The following is a 19,722-nucleotide window of genomic DNA, read 5'->3' on the forward strand; positions in this document are numbered from 1 at the left end:
CCCCGCTAAAAAAAAATCTTTGCTCACCACTGTTTAGGCCCCCCCCCCACCCCACCCCACCCCCACCCCACTATCACCAACACAATTTCCTGCATTCAACCACGCACCCCTGTGATTAGCCCCATTTTTTACCCCATTCCCTCACCACAAATACATTGCTTTTTATGCCCTGATAAGAATCAATATAATTTGTGAAGTATGTACACAAACAACAGGAACAACAACAACAGTGAATTCAACACAGTATTTATTTAACATAACATGCTGGAAACCTGATTACAATAACAATGCTAACAATGGTCTTCGACACCTGTGTGTTTATGGTGTGTATCTTCTGAGGTCCATAGTTGTCGAATTCACCTGAAATTTACATAAAGAAAATATAAGAAATAACAGACAATAATTATAATTAAATTTGAATATGTAATTAAGTTTTTTTTTGTTTTTTTCTAATGTGTTAGTCATACATCAGACAATACATTTTCAGTCGGAGATAAATCTAAGCAGACCAAAACGGCAAAGACGTTTAAATTTCTTTTAAATCTGGTATTTGAGATATCAAAAAAACAAAAACAACTCGTGTCCGCTAGTTAGATACGATTTGAAACAAATTATATCTAAGGACAACTAATGTAATACAATATCATTTATATGTCTGAATCATCATCAACATCATCATCATCATATCCATCATCAATATCATCATCACCATCATCACCTTTGTCACCACCTTCTGTTATATACATGTATGAACAGCTAACGTTGGACTACATTATACGGATCCGTATTAGTGCCAAGATTAAAGTTGATTTTCTTCAAGATTAAATTGATTTTTCCAAGATCAAAACTGATTTTTGTTTTCAAGATATATGTTGAGTTTTCAATATTTTATGTTGATTTTACCAAGATTAAACATTAAAGATGATTTTGTTTCCCAAGATTATATGTTGGCAAATATAATTAGTTTACTCTGTGTGGTGGCATTAATACGCTTCCATAATATCCAAAACTTACCATTTTTGAGCAGACGCCACGTGTCACGTGATTCCTCTATTTCTTTCCGAATCCCCCTAGACCCCCAGCTCCACCTGCACCGCCGGCGCCGGCGGCAGCAGTGAGTGCGAGCAGCGTCTGGAAAAAGGCGTGGTCGTCCACCTCGACGATTTTCTTGGAACTGCTACCACAACCTCCTCCACACTTGTGGCAATGGGCGTCTCCCAGAGCAAACATACAGGCTGAAATAAGACATTAATAATATAGACAGACAGACGATAATCTTTCCAATGTTTTGCTGAGAAGGGGAAAAAAAGGAAGAAGAAAAGAGAAAAAAAGAAAGGGGGGGGGGGGGAAGAAGAAAAAAAAAAAAAAAAAAAAAAAAAAAAAGGGCCAGTCTGGGGGAAAAAAAAAAAGTAAGAAAAAGAAAAAAAAAAGGACATCGTAGATTTCTTTTCACTTTACCGGCCTCGTTGGCGTCGTGGTTAGGCCATCGGTCTACAGGCTGGTAGGTACTGGGTTCGGATCCCAGTCGAGGCATGGGATTTTTTTATCCAGATACCGACTCCAAACCCTGAGTGAGTGCTCCGCAAGGCTCAATGGGTAGATGTAAACCACTTGCACCGACCAGTGATCCATAACTGGCCATGGCCATGGTTTGTGCTATCCTGCCTGTGGGAAGCGCAAATAAAAGATCCCTTGCTGCCTGTCGTAAAAGAGTAGCCCATGTAGTGGTGACAGCGGGTTTCCTCTAAAAACAGTGTCAGAATGACCATATGTTTGACGTCCAATACCGATGATAAGATACAAAATCAATGTGCTCTAGTAGCGTCGATAAATAAAACAAACTTTACTTCTTTTTTTTCTTTTGACGTAACACCTAATAGCCGATCTCTATGTTTGTGCTGTACACATGAATTAATTCACACTAATAATTGTCCATTGCAAATTCAGCCCACCCCATACCCCACCCCCCACACACAACACCACCCCCACCACCCCCTGGCCAGCGTTCTACTAATTAAGTTAGTTTCCATCCCGATAAAAGGAATTACTAATAATATAGGGTACAGTGATTAGGGCCTTCACGAGTCCAACATATTGGACTCCAGGGCCCGTGCTTATAAAACTTAAAGTCTAGACTTTAATAAAGTCCAGACTTTAACGTAATGCTATTTGAATGGCGTTGCCATGACGTTAAAGTCTGGACCCGAGAACTCGAGTACACGTATAATGATAATGTGACTAAGGAATAAAGTGAATTAGCATTATGCATCTTAATTCCAGTAGAGTCTTCATTTTACTTAAAGTTCCCGTTATATATTTCCCGTGTTCTTGTGTTTGAATGGAATTTACTTGATATTGAGTCGGGTATTCACATCACGATCATAAAATACATTTGAACTGTCTTACTTAAATTGAATGACGTGGCTTAAGTTTCAAACAAAATTAAATGAACTATATTTAGGACTACAATTCTAACCACCTGCCTCCCTTCACATTTTGACGGGCGGGACGTACCCAGTGGTAAAGCGCTCGCTTGATGCGCGGTAGGTCTGGGATCGATCCCCGTTGGTGGGCCCACTCGGCTATTTCTCGTTCCAGCCAGTGCTCCACGATTGGCATATCAACGGCCGTGGTATGTACTGCACTCTCTGTGGGATGGTGCATATAAAAGATCCCTTGATGCTAATCGAAACGAGTACTCCATGAAGTGGCAACGGTGAGTTTCCTCTCTTAATATTTGTGTTGTCCTTAATCATATGTCTGATGCCATATAACCGTAAATAAAATGTTTTCAGTGCGTCGTTGAGGACTGTCATTGTTCACTAGCATCTATTTTTCAAAAACAAAAGTTAATAATATGTTTTGGACTACTGCTACTACTACTACTACTACTACTACTACTACTACAACGACTACTACTGCTACTGCGTTAATACTACTTCTACTATCGCCACCAATACTACTACTTCTACTACTACCACCACTACTACTACTGCTAGCACTACCACAACTACTACTACTACTACTTACCAAACACTACTGCAACAAATATCACAATTTTCATCATCATTTTGAGACTTATGAGTTTTTACAGTTACAACTTTGGATGTCAAATATTCTTACTTCTTCCAACTCAGCGAACATTGTATTATATAGACAGTTACAAGGACACGTGTGCCACTGCGTGCGCAACGTGATGACAGCGCCGTCTGGTGAGAAAATACAACATCCTGGCAAGAAGCAGCGGCACGCGCCGTTAGACATGGGTGAGTAAAAGTTTTACACGTGCGTATATACCACGAAGGTTTCACGCACGCCTGTCACGGGCTTAATCTCTGACTTTCGCCAGTGACCAAGTCCGGGCCAGGAGGGGGGAGGGGTACGTTTGAGGTGGGCGGAATTTGGAATAAAAAATTTAGTGGTCGGTCAAAGACCTAAGTCCTAAAATCCTAACGACATTCTACACTTCTACACATGTCCGGACTAAGAATTTAAAACCAAACGTTTTTGACTGCTCGGCCTAAAAGGTTTTAAGGTGATTTGAGCAATTGATCGGGCACCAAAGTAAAGTGCGTTGGACTATTTATAAAAAAATAAACATAAGAATTTTGAGCCGCGGCCGAAAAATTTTAAAGTCCAACTAAGCCCAAAAAAAGAAAAAGGAGGTTGGCGTCTACTTTGGCGAGCCTGAAGATTCCCGGAGTAGAGGCAGGAGATGTTGGCGTCGTAGCAAAGTACGCACTACAGCACCGTAGTCGGGGCCACAGACCGCCCGGATCATCTTGTGGATGTTCTTGTTGTCCAACTTGGCCGGAAGTATGACTTGGCGGTAGGTCTTGTCCCTCTGGTGCGTCACGACTACGGTGTCATGAGTTCCAAACATCTTGTTGTGGAGTTCGTATTGCTGCCGTCCTCCAGGGATCTCCAGTCTGTGTTGAGGTGGCTGCCTCGTAGCTGCGTCGGGTTAGTCGTGTCCCCCTGCATGTACTGGTGAAGTTGTTTATTCAGTCCGTTCACCGCGACGGTCCATTCGGACTCTTCAGGGGGAGCGACTACCGGGGCTGGTCTCTCGGCCTTGGCTGGCCGGTCGGTCGGTGATGTTGCCTTCCTTTTTTCTCCAACGGTGGTCGATCGGGCCGATGGCAAGGCGACTGGCTGTACCGGAGATACCGGCCAGTTCTTCCTGGGCCACGTGACGGTCGGTGATGGAGGGTCGTTGGGCGTCTCACACACCGCAGTGTTGAGCTCGTCCAGTTCGGTGGCCGACGGTTCCCTTGGGGCTGGTCGCGTCGTCTCAGGTTGGACTGGGGGCGGCGTCGCAGAAGGGACCGCCACTGGCGGTTGAGCCGCCAGCTTAGATCCCCCCCCCCCCGTGCCGCTCCTGGCGCAGGTTTCCTCTTCATCCACTTCCGATTCCTTGTCGGGTGAGATCGCGTCCCCGTACACCAAGGTCACGGAAGCCCGTGACCCGGTGTGCGTGACGCGATACTCACTCAGCTTTCCAAAACTGGCGAGCAGTCCCCCCAGGTGGGGGGGTAAGTCAAGAGCGCAGCTAACCACGTCTACTCTCATCGCGAGTTGAGTTGAAAAGCCCGTTAGACATGGAGTATTATTTTTGGAAACCACGTGACTGATTTTTCTTAATATAGATGACATAGTCTGATACTAATAAATATCAAGTTTGTTTAGTATTAATTTAAACGGCGTATAACTCTCTCTCTCTTTTTCATTTTAATATAGTAAAACGGTTTAGAAAAAAAACGATATTTAAAATTGTTATTGGGGCCAAATTTACAATTGTGCAACCTTAACCAATAAATAATGGCGTTGGTGGGTTTGTTTGTTTGTTAGCTCGCGAACTATTCGACTGGTACGTTTAACGTTTGGCGCAAGACCAGTCTAGCGGGCCACATCAACTTCTGAAAACATTTCTAGTGTACAGGTTCTGAGTAGCCCAGGTATGCAATCTAATTAAAATTAGCTCCACTATTACATGTGGATCTAACACCAGCCAGGAGCTCATGTCCACCAATCAAAATCTTACTTGCAGAATCCTGCCAGTGATTTAAAACTAACAACACTGCGTAGTCCCCAATGTCCAGGTAACATTTCGTCTGTAAACAATAATTTAAATATTGACCAATCACACTTCGCCTTTTATAACGTTATTTGGGAGCATACAAATTCTAAAAATATCGGGCGAGTCTATTTTAGTGGCCGCAGTACAGCGAACCATACCAATACGTACGGGGTGGGTTATCAGTCTTCAGTTTTACATTAAAAATTATTTATTTTATAAAATAAAACATGTTTTAAGGCATTCGTAATTCACACGAAACATGTCGTATACCCTCAGGATAATTCGGAATGTTTTCAAATTATTTTTAAATCACTGGCAGGTTTCTGCAAGTAAGTTTTTGATTGGTGGACATAAGCTCCATCTGGCTGGTGTTAGATCCACATGTAATAGTGGAGCTAATTTTAATTAGATTGCCCAGGTATGGAACTTAAAATGAGTGAAGTTAAAAAAATTAAAGTATGTTATGTGATGTATCTAATTCTCTCTTTCTCGATCTCTCGCTCGATCTTTCTGTCCAGCTAGCTCCCCCACCCTCCCCCTCAATACTTTTATCTCTGTTTTTTGTTTTACTCCCTCTCTCCCTCCCTCCCCTCTCTCTCCCTCCCCTCTCTCTCCCTCCCTCTCCCTCTCTCTCTCTCTCTCTCTCTCTCTCTCTCTCTCTCTCTCTCTCTCTCTCTCTCTCTCTCTCTCTCTCTCTCTCTCTCTCTCTATGATAATCAGTCATTCTTTCTCTCTTGTCTTATAGGTGTATGGACTCTCTTTTATTTTTGCATGGCTTACAACTAATTTTGAGGGTAGAATGATCGAAATGCATGGTAAAAAGGTCTCATGTTAGTATATTTTGCAGTAACCCCTTCCCCCTCCCCCTCCCCCACCGTCTCATACGCTTATGGTGTGTGTGTGTGTGTGTGTGTGTGTGTGTGTGTGTGTGTGTGTGTGTGCGTGTGTTTGTACGTCCCTCCTTCCTCTGTGTCTCTCTCTGTCTGTCTCTCTCTGTCTGTCTGTCTGTCTGTCTCTCTCTCTCTCTCTCTCTCTCTCTCTCTCTCTCTCTCTCTCTCTCTCTCTCTCTCTCTCTCTCTCTCTCTCTGTGTGTGTGTATTTCCCTCTCTCATTTTCACACATCGTGGTTATTGTAACCGCAGAGTTAACACGGGAACGGTGATCTTCCCCACAACCGTGATATTTATCACTGGATGACGGCGGAAACCTGTCGAGATCCGTTTATCAATGTGTAGATCTCTGCGGTACAGCGCGCTCCTGGTGTGCGACGGATCATAGGATCTATCTCCGTCCATGGATTAATGTCTGCATCTAAAGAATATCAAAGGTCATGGTATGTGCTTTGCTGTCTGTGGGAACGTTCATATAAAAGAGCCCTTGCTTTTTATCAAAAATGTAGCGGAGTTCCTCCCATGATTACGTGTCAATGTTTGACATCCAACAGCCGATGATTAATTAATCAATGTGCTCTAGTGGTGTGGTTAAACAAAACAAACTTTAACTAAAGAATATCAGGGGAGAGACGTTCCCCAACTGCAATGCGCTCGCGTGTTGCGTCTGGGATCGATCTCCATCGGTGGGCCCATTGGGCTATCTATGGTCCCAGCTAGTGCACCACGACTGGTATATCAAAGACTGTGATAGTGCTATCCTGTCTGCGGGGTGGTGCATATAAACTACCCCTTGCTACTAATGGAACAGTGTAGTGGGTTTCCTCTCTTAGACTATATATCAAAAATTACCAAATGTTTGACATCCAATAGCCGATGATTAATAAATCAATGTGCTCTAGTGGTATCGTTAAACAAAAGCAAACATTTTAATCTGAAGGATATCACACATTAGAATCGGCTATGTCGTCGTTTGAAAAGCTGTTACTCTAACTTCATATATTGTTGGTTTATGCACAGCATCAGACTTTCGTTTTTGTTTGTCTGGTATTACAAACCAAACCCACCCCTGAACACCCGCCAGTTCAAACTAAAGCCTCATATAAACTGTATGCGGCGCGTGCGTGCGACCAGATTGAAACTTTAAAAAAAATCCCCCTCCCCCTCCCTACGTCATTGGTTGGACCCCCGCCCTACCTAGAAAAATGACATGACCATAATTCATGTTTTTTATTTTTAATAATTAATGATTGGGGGGGGGGGAGAGAGAGAGGGAGGGAGAGAGAGAGAGAGAGAGAGAGAGAGAGAGAGAGAGAGAGAGAGAGAGAGAGAGAGAGAGAGAGAGAGACAGACAGACAGACAGACAGAGAGACAGACAGACAGAGGCAGAGACAGACACACGGACAGAGATACTGAGAGAGACACACAAAGAAACACACAGATACTGATCTAGAGACATAGGGAGGAAGAAAGAGAGAGAGAGAGAGAGAGAGAGAGAGAGAGAGAGAGAGAGAGAGAGAGAGAGAGAGAGAGAGAGAGAGAGAGAGAGAGAGAGAGAGAGAGAGAGAGAGAGAGAGAGAGAGAGAGAGAGAGAGAGCGAGAGAGAAAGAGAGAGAGAGACAGACAGACAGACATACAGACAGAGAGAGAGAGATCCTGCGACGCAAACTCCCCAAGCGAGCACTCAATCGATGGAGCAAAATCCCGCCCTGAGAAAGAGGGACACACACAGAGAGAGACACAGAGACAAACAAAAAGAGACGACCTACACAATTTTATTTATATCAGCACGATCCCTGAAATAGTCACTTTAAAATGCTCGGATCCAGCCAGTACACCACGACTGGTGTATCAAAGGCCGTGGTATTTGCTACCCTGTCTATGGGATGGTGCATATAAAAGATCCCTTGCTGCTAATCGAAAAAGAGTAGCCCATGAAGTGGCGACAGCGAGTTTCCTCTCTCAATATCTGTGTGGTATTAACCAAATGTCCGATGCCATATAACCGTAAATACAATGTGTTGAGTGCGTCGTTAAATAAAACATTTCCTTCCTCCGTTCCCTCAAACACGCAATTTATTTTAGGCCTAAATAACCACACTTTAAAATGCTTGGATGTCATTAAAAAAACAAACATTTTCTTAGCTTAGTTTTTCCAACCGAAACTGAGCCCGTTTGTTGTTTGACCTCGAGCAGAATGTAAACCTGCAATGCATATTTGACCCGCGTCGAACCCGTGCACCCTTTTGTAAATAAGACGTCAAGAAAATGTATTTATTATGTAAGTTTAAGAGAGAGAGAGAGAGAGAGAGAGAGAGAGAGAGAGAGAGAGAGAGAGAGAGAGAGAGAGAGAGAGAGAGAGAGAGAGAGAGAGAGAGAGAGAGAGAGAGAGTTTTGTTTAACGACACTACTAGAACATATTGATTTATTTACCATCGGCTGTTGGATGTCAAACATTTGATAATTCTGCCATCATCTTACATAGGGGGTGTTATGCAGAGTGTTTGCAGAGGTGGCGTTAGGGGGCCAATCCTCCCCCACCTCCCCCCACCCGACTCCACCCCCATTGATCAAAGCGAATTTTCTTTCTTTTTGTGTATTTTTCTGGGGAGCAAGACCCGACCACGCTAAAAAAAAACTTTGCTCACCACTGTTTAGCCCCCCACCCCCCGACCCCCGACCCCCAACACAACTTCCTGCATTCAGCCACGCACCCCCTGTGATTAGCCCCATTCTCATACCCCGTTCCCTTCCCACAAATACCCTGCTAAGAATCAATATAGTTTGTGAAGTATGTACACAAACAACAAGAACGAAAACAACAGTGAAATCAACACAGTATTTATGTGTTAATATAACATGCTGGAAACCTGATTACAATAACAATGCTAACGATAATCTTCGACACCTGTGTGTTCATGGTGTGTATCTTCGGAGGTCCATAGTTGTCGAATTCACCTGTAATTTATATAAAGAAAATATAAGAAATAACAGACAATAATTATAATTAAATTTGAACATGTAATTAAGATTTTTTTAATAAAATTTTCTGATGTTTTAGTCATACATCAGACATGTATGTTTTCAGCCAGAGATAAATCTAAGCAGACCAAAGGGCGATCTGGTAAAAAAAATAAAAAACACCCAACCTCGTATCGGTTAGTTAGATACGGTTTGAAACAAATTATATCTAAGGACAACTAATGTAATACAATATCATTTATATGTCTGAATCATGATCATCATCATCATATTCATCATCTTCACAATCAACATCTTCATCATCATCATATTCATCATCTTCGTCATCAATATCATCATCATCATCACCATTGTCACCATCTTCTGTTATACATGTACAGCTAACCTTGGACTACATCCTACGAATCCGTATTAGTGCCAAGATTAAAGTTGATTTTCTTCAAGATTAAAGTTCATTTTTCCAAGATCAATATTGATTTTTCTTTCAAGATATATGTTGATTTTTCAATATTGTATATTGATTTTTCCAAGATTAAACATTAAAGTTGATTTTGTTTGCCAAGATTATATGTCGGCAAATATAATTATTTTATTGTGTTGTGGCACTAAATAAAATTCCATAATATCCAAAACTTACCATTTTTGAGCAGACATTACGTCATTGCTCTATTTTTTTCCGAATCCTGGACCCCCAAATCCTCCTCCACCGCCGCCGCCACCGGCGGCAGCAGTGAGTGCGAGCAGCGTCTGGAAAAAGGCGTGGTCGTCCACCTCGACGATTTTCTTGGAACTGCTACCACAACCTCCTCCGCACTTGTGGCAATGGGCGTCTCCCAGAGCAAACATACAGGCTGAAATAAGACATTAATAATACAGACAGACAGACGATAATCATATCAATATATTGCTCCAATCACCTTAAATTTTTCGGCTGAGTAGCCAAATGTTTATTGTTGTTGGGTTGTTGTTGTTGTTGTTGTTGTTGTTGTTGTTGTTGGGGTTTTTTTTTTTGGGTTTTTTTTTTTTTTTTTTTTTTTGTTTTTTTTTTTTTTTGGGGGGGGGGGGGGGGTCGGCTTCTAGTTTCTTCTCCAGACATTGCAGGTTTCTTTTGACGTAACACCTAATAGCCGATCTCTATGTTTGTGCTGGGGTGTCGTTAAAAATGAATTAATTCACACTAATTGTCCATTGCAAATTCCGACCACCTCAACCACCCGACCCCCCACCTCCCGGCGAGTGTCTTACTAATTAAGTCGGTTTCCATCCCGATAAAAGGAATTACTAATAATATAGGGTAATGTGATTAGGGCCTCCACCAGTTCAAAATACTGGATTCCAGTACTCGAGGGTCAAACTCGGCCCGGACACGTGTACCCGAGTACCAGAGTACCCTTATAATGCTAATGAGATTTAGGAATAAAGTAAATTAGCATTATGCATCTTAATTCCAGCGCTGAACATTGATGCCAAATCATGTCATGGTATTGCATTTAGAAAGCGGTTGCTACATTCAGTATTGTGATGGATAGCCCGATTAAAAAAAGAAACTAGCGCATGTCATATACTTATTATATAACTTGTATTACTGATTATTTACTGCTGAAATGCATGTCCTATACACTGTTTCACGTGTAATGGTACTCGAGTCCTATGGACGGACTCGAGTCCTGCTAGACTCGACCCCACCCCCCCCCCCCCCCCCCCCCCCAGGTCCAGATCACGCTACGACCCTGGTGCCCGAGTACTCGAGTACTCGTGGAGATCCTAAAAGTGATCGTCCGTTTATTATGTTGTGTTGCATTAAACGACATCTATACGATAGCGGGTATTTCTCAGATGTTATTTGGTGAATTTTATTTTTAAATAAGCATTTTATTAGCAGATATATATGGTGCAAAATATGTCACTTTCGAAATTCCAATGCCCGAAACCTTAGTGGTATAGGGGCATGTTCGAAATTCCACTGTATTTAAATTCAGACACATTCAAGTCTGAACAATCTGGTCCCAAGTCGGACATAACTATTTTTTGGAATCCTTGTTTTCCTTTACAGTAAAGAAATACCCACGTTATTAATCAAGTTTGGATTAAGTAAGTATGTGACCTACACAATATCATATGTAGACAGATTAAAAGAATCCTTTATATGTGTCCATGTGGGACAGGGCTATTCCACCCGAGGGTACATAAGCCTCGTCCCTGACATCATATTATGTACCCGAGGGTGGAATAGCCCTGTCCCACATGGATATATAATGGAGGATTATTTTTCTCCCATGCAGTAGATGAAAAAAGAAGCATTTTGAGAAAACGTGAAAAACCTACATTTTTTTTTTTTTTATCTTACAATAAAATAATCATAACCATTGAAACGATCGTACCCAAAAATGGTTTATACTAAAAGTATAAACCGAAAATGATAGTATACTTTCATTATGACAGCCGGTTTTCTCTTTTTTTTTTATTAGATATAAAAAGCATTTCTTGTGTTATTTTGCCGTTTACGCGACGTCACCCAATGTAAACATCAGCTCAAATAATAGATGTCACGTGGTCATGCAAGACCGATTTATTCCGCATGGAATACGCCTTTCTCTCATCCTCAGGTATATGGAACAGAGCTATCCCATGAAAGAAAGCTATGTAAGAAATTTAAATCTTACATGGGATATCACGCGCTTGCGTTTTAACATGACGTCGTTGGTAATATATGACGTTATATTAATGTGAGGTGGTGATTAAATTAATATTTTTTTATTAAAACCTTCATTTTAAAAGCTATCTAGTTAATTTGTAGTGTTAAATTTTATTTAACACATGAAACAAACACGGTAAATACTATAGTGTTGTTTATTTATGATAAAATGGTCAAATAAAAAAGTTACTTGTTCAGCCATCTTTGTCTGTTCGTGTAAAATAATGGTTTATTTACAGGTGGTGAAAATATAAACCATGGGACTCGGCAAGCCTCGTCCCAGGTCGAAATTTCCACCACCTCGGGTGTACTTTTTCTATCCCATATGACCGCATATGATGGAGTCTTATAGTCTTGCATGGCTAGGGATGGGAGAAAATAAAATCAACTATATAACGGTACGAGTCTTCATTTTACTTAAAATTCCCGTTATATATTTCCCGTGTTCTTGTGTTTGAATGGAATTTACTTGATATTGAGTCGGATATTCACATCACGATCATAAAATACATTTGAACTGTCTTACTTAAATTGAATGACGTGGCTTAAGTTTCAAACAAAATTAAATGAACTACATTTAGGACTACAATTCTAACCACCTGCCTCCCTTCACATTTTGACGGGCGGGACGTAGCCCAGTGGTAAAGCGCTCGCTTGATGCGCGGTAGGTCTGGGATCGATCCCCGTTGGTGGGCCCATTAGGCTATTTCTCGACCTGCCAGTGCACACAACTGGCATATCAAAGGCCGTGGTATGTACTACCCTGTCTGTGGGATGGTGCATATAAAAGATCCCTTGATGCTAATCAAAAAGAGTAGCCCATGAAGTGGCGACAGAGAGTTTCCTCTCTCAATATCTGTGTCGTCCATAACCATATGTCTGACGCCATATAACCGTAAATAAAATGTGTTCAGAGCGTCGTTAAATTAAACATTTTCTTTCTTCCCTTCACATTTTGAGGACTGACATTTTTCACTATCATCTATTTTTCAAAAACAAAAGTTAATAACATGTATTGGACTTCTACTACTACTACTACTACTACGACGACGACGACGCCTATTACTACTGCGTTAATACTACGTCTACTACCACCACCACTATTACTACTTCTACTACCACCACTACTACTACTACTACTACTACTACTACTACCACCACTACTACTACTACTACCACTACTACTACTGCTGCTACTACTACTACTACTACTAGCACTATCCCAACTACTACCACTACTAGGCCTACTTACCAAACACTACAGCAACAGATATCACAATTTTCATCATCATTTTGAGACTTATGAGTTTTTACAGTTTCAACTTTGGATGTCAAATATTCTTACTTCTTCCAACTCGGCGAACATTGTATTATATAGCCAGTTACAAGGAAACGTATGCCACTGCGTGCGCAACGTGATGACACCGCCGTCTGGTGAGAAAATACAACATCCTGGCAAGAAGCAGCGGCACGCGCCGTTAAACATGGAGAATTATTTTTGGAAACCACGTGACTGAGATTTTTCTTAATATAAATGACATAGTCTGATGCTAATAAATATCAAGTCTGTTTAGTATTAATTTAAACGGCGTATAACTCACTCTCTCTTTTTCATTTGAATATAGTCAAATGGTTTTGAAAAGAAACGAAATTTAAGCATGGTATTAAAATTGTTATTGGGGCCAAATTTACAATTGTGCAACTTTAACCAATAAATAATGGCGTTGGTGGTGGGGGGGGGGGGGTTCTTTGGTTTCTTTTGTTGTTGTTTTTCTTTTTTTTCAAAAGAAATAATAATGGCGTGTTTAGGAGACCAAGCGCTCGCGAACTATTCGACTGGTACGTCTAAGGTTTGGCGCAAGACCAGTCTAGCGGGCCACATCAATTGTTCGCCCTTCTGAAAACATTTCTAGTGTACAGGTTCTGAGTAGCCCAGGTATGGAACTTAAAATGAGTGAATTAAAAAAAATTAAAGTATGTTATGTGATGTATCGAATTCTCTCTTTCTCGATCTCTCGCTCCATCCTTCTGTCCAGCAAGCTCCCCCCTCCCCCCTCCCCCCCCCCCCCATCACTCTCCCCTCTTTACCCTACTACACCCTATCTCTGTTTTTTGTTTTACTCACCCCTTTCCTCTCTCCTCTCTCTCTCTCTCTCTCTTTCCCTTCCTCTCTCATCCCTCCCTCCCCTCCTCCCTCTCTCTCCTCCTCACCCCTCTCTCTCTCTCTCCCTCTCTCTCTCTCTCCTCCTCTCTCTCTCTCTCTTCTCTCTCTCTCTCTCTCTCTCTCTCTCTCCCTCTCTCTCTCTCTATATATATATATATATATATATATATATGACAATCAATCATTCTTTCTCTCTTGTCTCATAGGCGTACGGGCTCCCTTTTATTTTTGCATGGCTTACAACTAATTTTGAGGGTAGAATGATGGAAATACATGGTAAAAAGGTCTTACGTTAGTATATTTTGCAGTAACCTCCTCCCCCTCTCCCCACCGTCTCATACGCTTATGGTGTGTGTGTGTGTGTGTGTGTGTGTGTGTGTGTGTGTGTAGTGTGTGTGTGTGTGTGTGTGTGTGTGTGCGTCCCTCCTGCCCTCCCTCCCTCTCTGTCCTCTCTGTCTGTCTCTGTCTTCTCCTCTCCTCCCCCTCCGTCTCTTCCTCTCTCTCTCTCTCTCTCTCTCTCTCTCTCTCTCCTTCTCTCTCTCTCTCTCTCTCTCTCTCTCTCTCTCTCTCTCTCTCTCTCTCTCTCTCTCATTTTCACACATTGTGGTTATTGTAACCGCAGAGTTAACACGGGAACGATGATCTTCCCCACAACTGTGATATTTATCACTGGATCACGGCGGAAACCTGTCGAGATCCGTTTACACTTTCTATTTATCAATGTGTAGATCTCAGCGGTACAGCGCTCGCCTGGTGTGCGACGGATCATAGGATCTACCTCCGGTCATGGATAAATGTCTGCATCTAAAGAATATCAAAGGTCATGGCATGTGCTATGCTGTCTGCGGGAACCTTCATATAAAAAGGCCCTTGCTTTTTTAGCAAAAATGTAGCGGGGATCCTGTGAAGATTATGTGTCAAAATTACCAAATATTTGACATTCAACAGGCGATGATTAATTAATCAATGTTGTCTAGTGGTGTGGTTAAATAAGACAAACTTTAACTATAGAATATCAGGGGAGAGACGTTCCTAAACTGCAATGCGCTCGCGTGTTGTGCGGTCGGTCTGGGATCGATCTCCATCGGTGGGCCCATTGGGCTATCTATGGTCCCAGCTAGTGCACCACGACTGGTATATCAGAGATTGTGATAGTGCTATCCTGTCTGCGAGGTGGTGCATATAAACTACCCCTTGCTACTAATGGAACAATGTAGTGGGTTTCGTCTCTTAGACTATATGTTAAAAATTACGAAATTTTGGACATCCAATGGCTGATGATTAATAAATCGATGTGCTCTAGTGGCACAGTTAAAAATATATTTTATATGTTAAAGATTACCATGTATTTCCATCAATCTACCCGCAAAATTAGTTGTCATGTCATGAAAGAAAAAAATGGGAACCCGTACGCCTAGTAGACAGATACAGAAAGAATGATTGAATATTATAGAGACATATGGAAAGAGAAAGAAAGAAGTGTTTTATTTAACGACGCACTCAACACATTTTATTTACGGTTATATGGCGTCAGACATATGGCTAAGGACCACACAGATTTTTTTTTTTTTAGAGGAAACCCGCTGTCGCCACATAGGCTACTCTTTTACGACAGGCAGCAAGGGATCTTTTATTTGCGCTTCCCACAGGCAGGATAGCACAAACCATGGCCTTTGTTGAACCAGTTATGGATCACTGGTCGGTGCAAGTGGTTTACACCTACCCATTGAGCCTTGCGGAGCACTCACTCAGGGTTTGGAGTCGGTATCTGGATCTGGTATCTGGATCCGAACCCAGTACCTACCAGCCTGTAGACCGATGGCCTGCCACGAAGCCACCGAGGCCGGTTATGGAGAGAGAGAGAGAGACAGAGAGAGAGAGAGAGAAGAGAGAGGAGATGAGAGCGAGAGAGAGAGAGAGAGAGAGAGAGAGAGAGAGAGAGAGATACAGACAGACCCCTACCGACTGAGCTAGACCCACTGAGGTAGCCACGATTTTATAATGGGGGAACCCATATTGGGGGGTCAACCCACACTATGTATCATGCATATATTATGTATGTATGTATGTATGTATGTATGTATGTATGCATGTATGTATGTTTGATTTTATCAAATTTAATAGGGGTTTTTTTAAGTTTGATTGGGGGGGGGGCATGGTCCCCGTGTTACCCTCCCCCTCCCTACGCCATTGGCTGGACCCCGCCCTACCTAGGAAAATGGCATGACCGGAATTTATGTTCAAGATATTTGTTTTTTTTAATAATGAATGATGGTAGAGAGACTTTAGATGAGGAGAGAGAGAGATGAGAAGAGCAGAAGAGAGAAGAGGATCAGAGAGAGGAGAGAGGATGAGATAGAGAGAATGACGAGAGAGAGAGAGGGATGGGAGGAAGAGAAGAGAGAGAGAGAGGGAGGGGAGGAGAGAGACAGACAGAGACAGAGCCGAGACAGACAGACATACAGACAGACAGACAGAAGGACAGAGATACTGAGATACTGAGATAGAGAGACACACAGAGAAATACACAGACAATGATCTAGAGGACAGGGAGGAAAGAAAGAGCAGAGAGAGAGAGAGGAGAGATCGAGAGAGAGAGAGAGAGAGGGGAGAGAGAGGAGAGAGAGACAGAGAGAGAGAGAGGAGCGCTAAAGTTTGTTTTGTTTAACAACACCACTGAGGCACAATGATTAATTTATCATCGGATATTGGATCGCGAACATTTGGAAATTCTGACACGTAGTCATCAGAGGAAACCGCTACATTTTCCCCAATGCAGCAATGGATCTTGTATATGCACTTTCCCATAGACAGGAAAGCACATACCACGGTCTTTGTCCAGTTGTGGTGCACTGGTTGAAACGAGGGAAAAAATCAGTTGAATGGATCCACCGAGGTGGTTCGATCCTGTGACGCAAGCACCCCAAGCGAGCACTCAACCGATGATCGGAATGAGCAAAATCCCGCCCCAAGAAAGAGGAACACACACAGAGAGACACAGAGACAAACAGAGAGAGACGGCCTACACTAAAAATTATATCAGCACGTTCCCTGAAACACGCAATTTATTTTAGGCAATAACCACACTTTAAAATGCTCGGATCCAGCCAGTGCATCACGACTGGTACATCAAAGGCCGTGGTATGTCCTATCCTGTCTATGGGGATGGTGCATATAAAAGATCCCTTGCTGCTAATCGAAAAGAGTAGCCCATGAAGTGGCGACAGCGGGTTTCCTCTCTCAATATCTGTGTGGTCCTTAACCATATGTCCGACGTCATATAACCGTAAATAAAATGTGTTGAGTGCGTCGTTAAATAAAACATTTTCTTCCTTCGTTCCCTGAAACACGCAATTTATTTTAGGCCTAAATAACCACACTTTAAAATGCTCGGATGTCATTAAAAAAACAAACATTTTCTTAGCTTAGTTTTTCCAACCGAAACTGAGCCCGTTTGTTGTTTGACCTCGAGTAGAATGTAAACCTGCAATGCATATTTGACCCGCGTTGAACCCGTGCACCCTTTTGTAAATAAGACGTCCTGCCGGTGTAATTGCTCGGTGGTATGCATGTAATACCGCCTCCATTTTCTGTTCTTGGCTGCTGAAAACAACTCGTGTGAAACACGCGTTTGCAGGTAAGATTTAAGTATTGATTTAAGTTCAGAGTCTCGGTAGGACTTTCCTTTGGCACTGTCACGTATAAAGAACATTATAAATACTTATCATAAATAGAGTTGGGGTTAGGGTTAAGAAAAAAAGGAAAGTCCTTCCGTGAAAATATATATAGCGTTGCGTGATGTAATGGTTTCCTGATAACTGGGACATGTTCAGTAGGGCATGTGATTGAGTTCGCTCGCTAAACTGTTTTTTTTTGCGCCTAGGTTACAAACATGTATTGTGATAGTAGACGATGGTACCAGTCAAATTGTTTGTTATCGCTCGGCCTCCTGGACATGTCACAGATTAGCTCGAGTTACCTCTAGCCCTCCGTATTGATATACAACATATCAATAGGGGCCGAGTGAATCGAGCTAGTGACACAGTTGTGTGATGCGTCTAGTTCATTCAAATAGTTATATTCGGTTAAGTTGATGTAGTAGTGACCTTATACTGGGCACCGTGTCGATAATGGGGCGGGACGTAGCCCAGTGGTAAAGCGCCCGCTCGATGCGCGGTCGGTCTGGGATCGATCCCCGTTGGTGGGCCCAATGGGTTATTTCTCGCTCAAGCCAGTGCACCGCGACTGGTAAACCAAAGGCCGTGGTATGTGCTATCCTGTCTATGGGATGGCGCATATAAAAGATCCCTTGCTGCTAATCGAAAAGAGTAGCCCATGAAGTGGCGACAGCGGGTTTCCTCACTCAATATCTGTGTGGTCCTTAACCATATGTCCGACGCCATATAACCGTAAATAAAATGTGTTGAGTGGCGTCGTTAAATAAAACATTTCCTTCCTTCCTTCCGTGTCGATAAACTCGCTTTGGGTGGGAGCTGGTATCGAGCGTGCATCTAGTTTTGTTTATAATTTTTTCGTGCTTATAATTACCTTTAAGCTTCCCTGTTTTAAGTCACTAAGTTTTTAAAGTGGCCTTACAAACTTCCCATCTTTCCTTCAAGCTTTATCACGCTGTCCTGGGACGCTACAAGTCCTACCGCTTTTTCTTCCCAGTGGCCTTACAACTATCCATATAAGCTTTCTCTCTCTCCTTCCTTCCACCCTTTCCTCTCTCTCCCTCTCTCTCTCTCTCCTCTCCTCTCTCTCTCTCTCTCTCTCTACTCTTCAACTCTCTCTCTCTCTCTCTCTCTCTCTCTGGGTGTGGAGAACCGGGATCCCCCCCCCGGGATGTGAACCTAGCGACGACCTACCAGCCTTAATTCTGATGGATTAACCACTACACCACCGAGGCCAGTATGCATCTAGAGGTTGCCAGTCATAAGCGCGTAAACACAAGACAGTCCCCCAGGGAGGGGCGGTGAGTGGGGGCAGTGCCCCCCCCCCCCCCCCCCCCACACTACTGCTGGAGCGAAACCTTAAATTCGGGCAAAAATAATAGAGCTATTCGGGCAAAATGTGCTAACCTGAGACCTTTTTAAGGTGTATTTCCATCATTCTACCCTCATAATTAGTTGTGATGCATTTAAAAATACGTAGTTATTCGTTTGCAACCTTATATAGCTGTTTGGTAGTAATGCCAATATGAGTAAATGTTGTTATCCAGATTCGGGCAGTTTCGTTTAATTGGGGCAAAACCCAGCCTCTTGAACCTTAATTAGATATAAGCACAAAAATGAAATGAAATGACCAGGATGACCACGAACACAAACCACCATCACTCCCACCCCCTAATACAACAATAACCCTGTGTTTGACGTTAAAGGGACATATCCTAGTTTTTAAGCACTAATACATATTTTTGACTATTATTGCCCTTTTATAGCCCTATAACTGAAATCATACTTTACTTAGAGTTTATTGTTTAGATTATCCATTTCCGTACATTCGAAGTGTTTTTGGTCATCCCGGTGTTTTTAATATCACAAAATGCATTTCTTATATTTTTAAAAACGCACGTGCGCCTGAGAAGTAATAGTTATGCAGTCGCAGTTTTTAGTCTATTTTTAGAGGGCATTTCACATTTTAAAGTCACAGGACTTAGGGTTCACTCAATTGTAACTTTATCCAAATGTGTCAGGTTTGTCGATTAACTAAACTTAGTGTGCATTTCCTGGTTGAAAAACTAGGGTCTGTCCCTTTAACTAACTTATGGTGCCTTTCATGTTGAACTAAAAGGGTCTTCCCTTTAACTAAACTTGTGTGCATTTCCATGGGTTGAAACTAGGGTCTGCCCTTTAAACAAAATTTTTAGTTCGCCGATAAACAAATTTTCATACATTAACCAATAAAGCCA

General features: G+C 42.3%; 1 protein-coding gene and 2 long non-coding RNA genes across 4 annotated transcripts in view; 1 reads left to right on the forward strand and 2 right to left on the reverse strand.

Annotated features, from left to right (window-relative positions):
• Positions 1 to 230: 230 nt before the first annotated feature.
• Positions 231 to 3,338, reverse strand: LOC121389879. The gene is made up of 3 exons (XR_005960108.1): positions 3,031 to 3,338; positions 1,015 to 1,235; positions 231 to 360 (listed from the first exon to the last, which is right to left on the reverse strand). It is a non-coding gene; the product is annotated as an uncharacterized LOC121389879 (long non-coding RNA).
• A 5,457-nt stretch (positions 3,339 to 8,795) lies between these two features.
• Positions 8,796 to 13,074, reverse strand: LOC121389957. Of its 2 annotated transcripts, none has more exons than XR_005960128.1 (3): positions 12,900 to 13,074; positions 9,590 to 9,803; positions 8,796 to 8,928 (listed from the first exon to the last, which is right to left on the reverse strand). It is a non-coding gene; the product is annotated as an uncharacterized LOC121389957 (long non-coding RNA). The 2 variants fall into 2 exon arrangements; XR_005960129.1 differs by lacking the exon at positions 12,900 to 13,074 and adding an exon at positions 12,247 to 12,360.
• Positions 13,075 to 17,319: 4,245 nt separating this feature from the next.
• The window catches only part of LOC121389954 (cytochrome P450 4B1-like), a 25,695-nt gene continuing 23,292 nt past the window's right edge, over positions 17,320 to 19,722 (forward strand). Inside the window, exon 1 of the mRNA XM_041521624.1 lies at positions 17,320 to 17,448. The gene's annotated coding sequence lies outside the window, so the exon portion shown is untranslated. The remainder of the gene's footprint in view (positions 17,449 to 19,722) is intronic.

This window comes from Gigantopelta aegis, chromosome 15 (genome assembly GCF_016097555.1).
Source record: "Gigantopelta aegis isolate Gae_Host chromosome 15, Gae_host_genome, whole genome shotgun sequence".
NCBI lineage: Eukaryota > Metazoa > Mollusca > Gastropoda > Neomphalida > Peltospiridae > Gigantopelta > Gigantopelta aegis.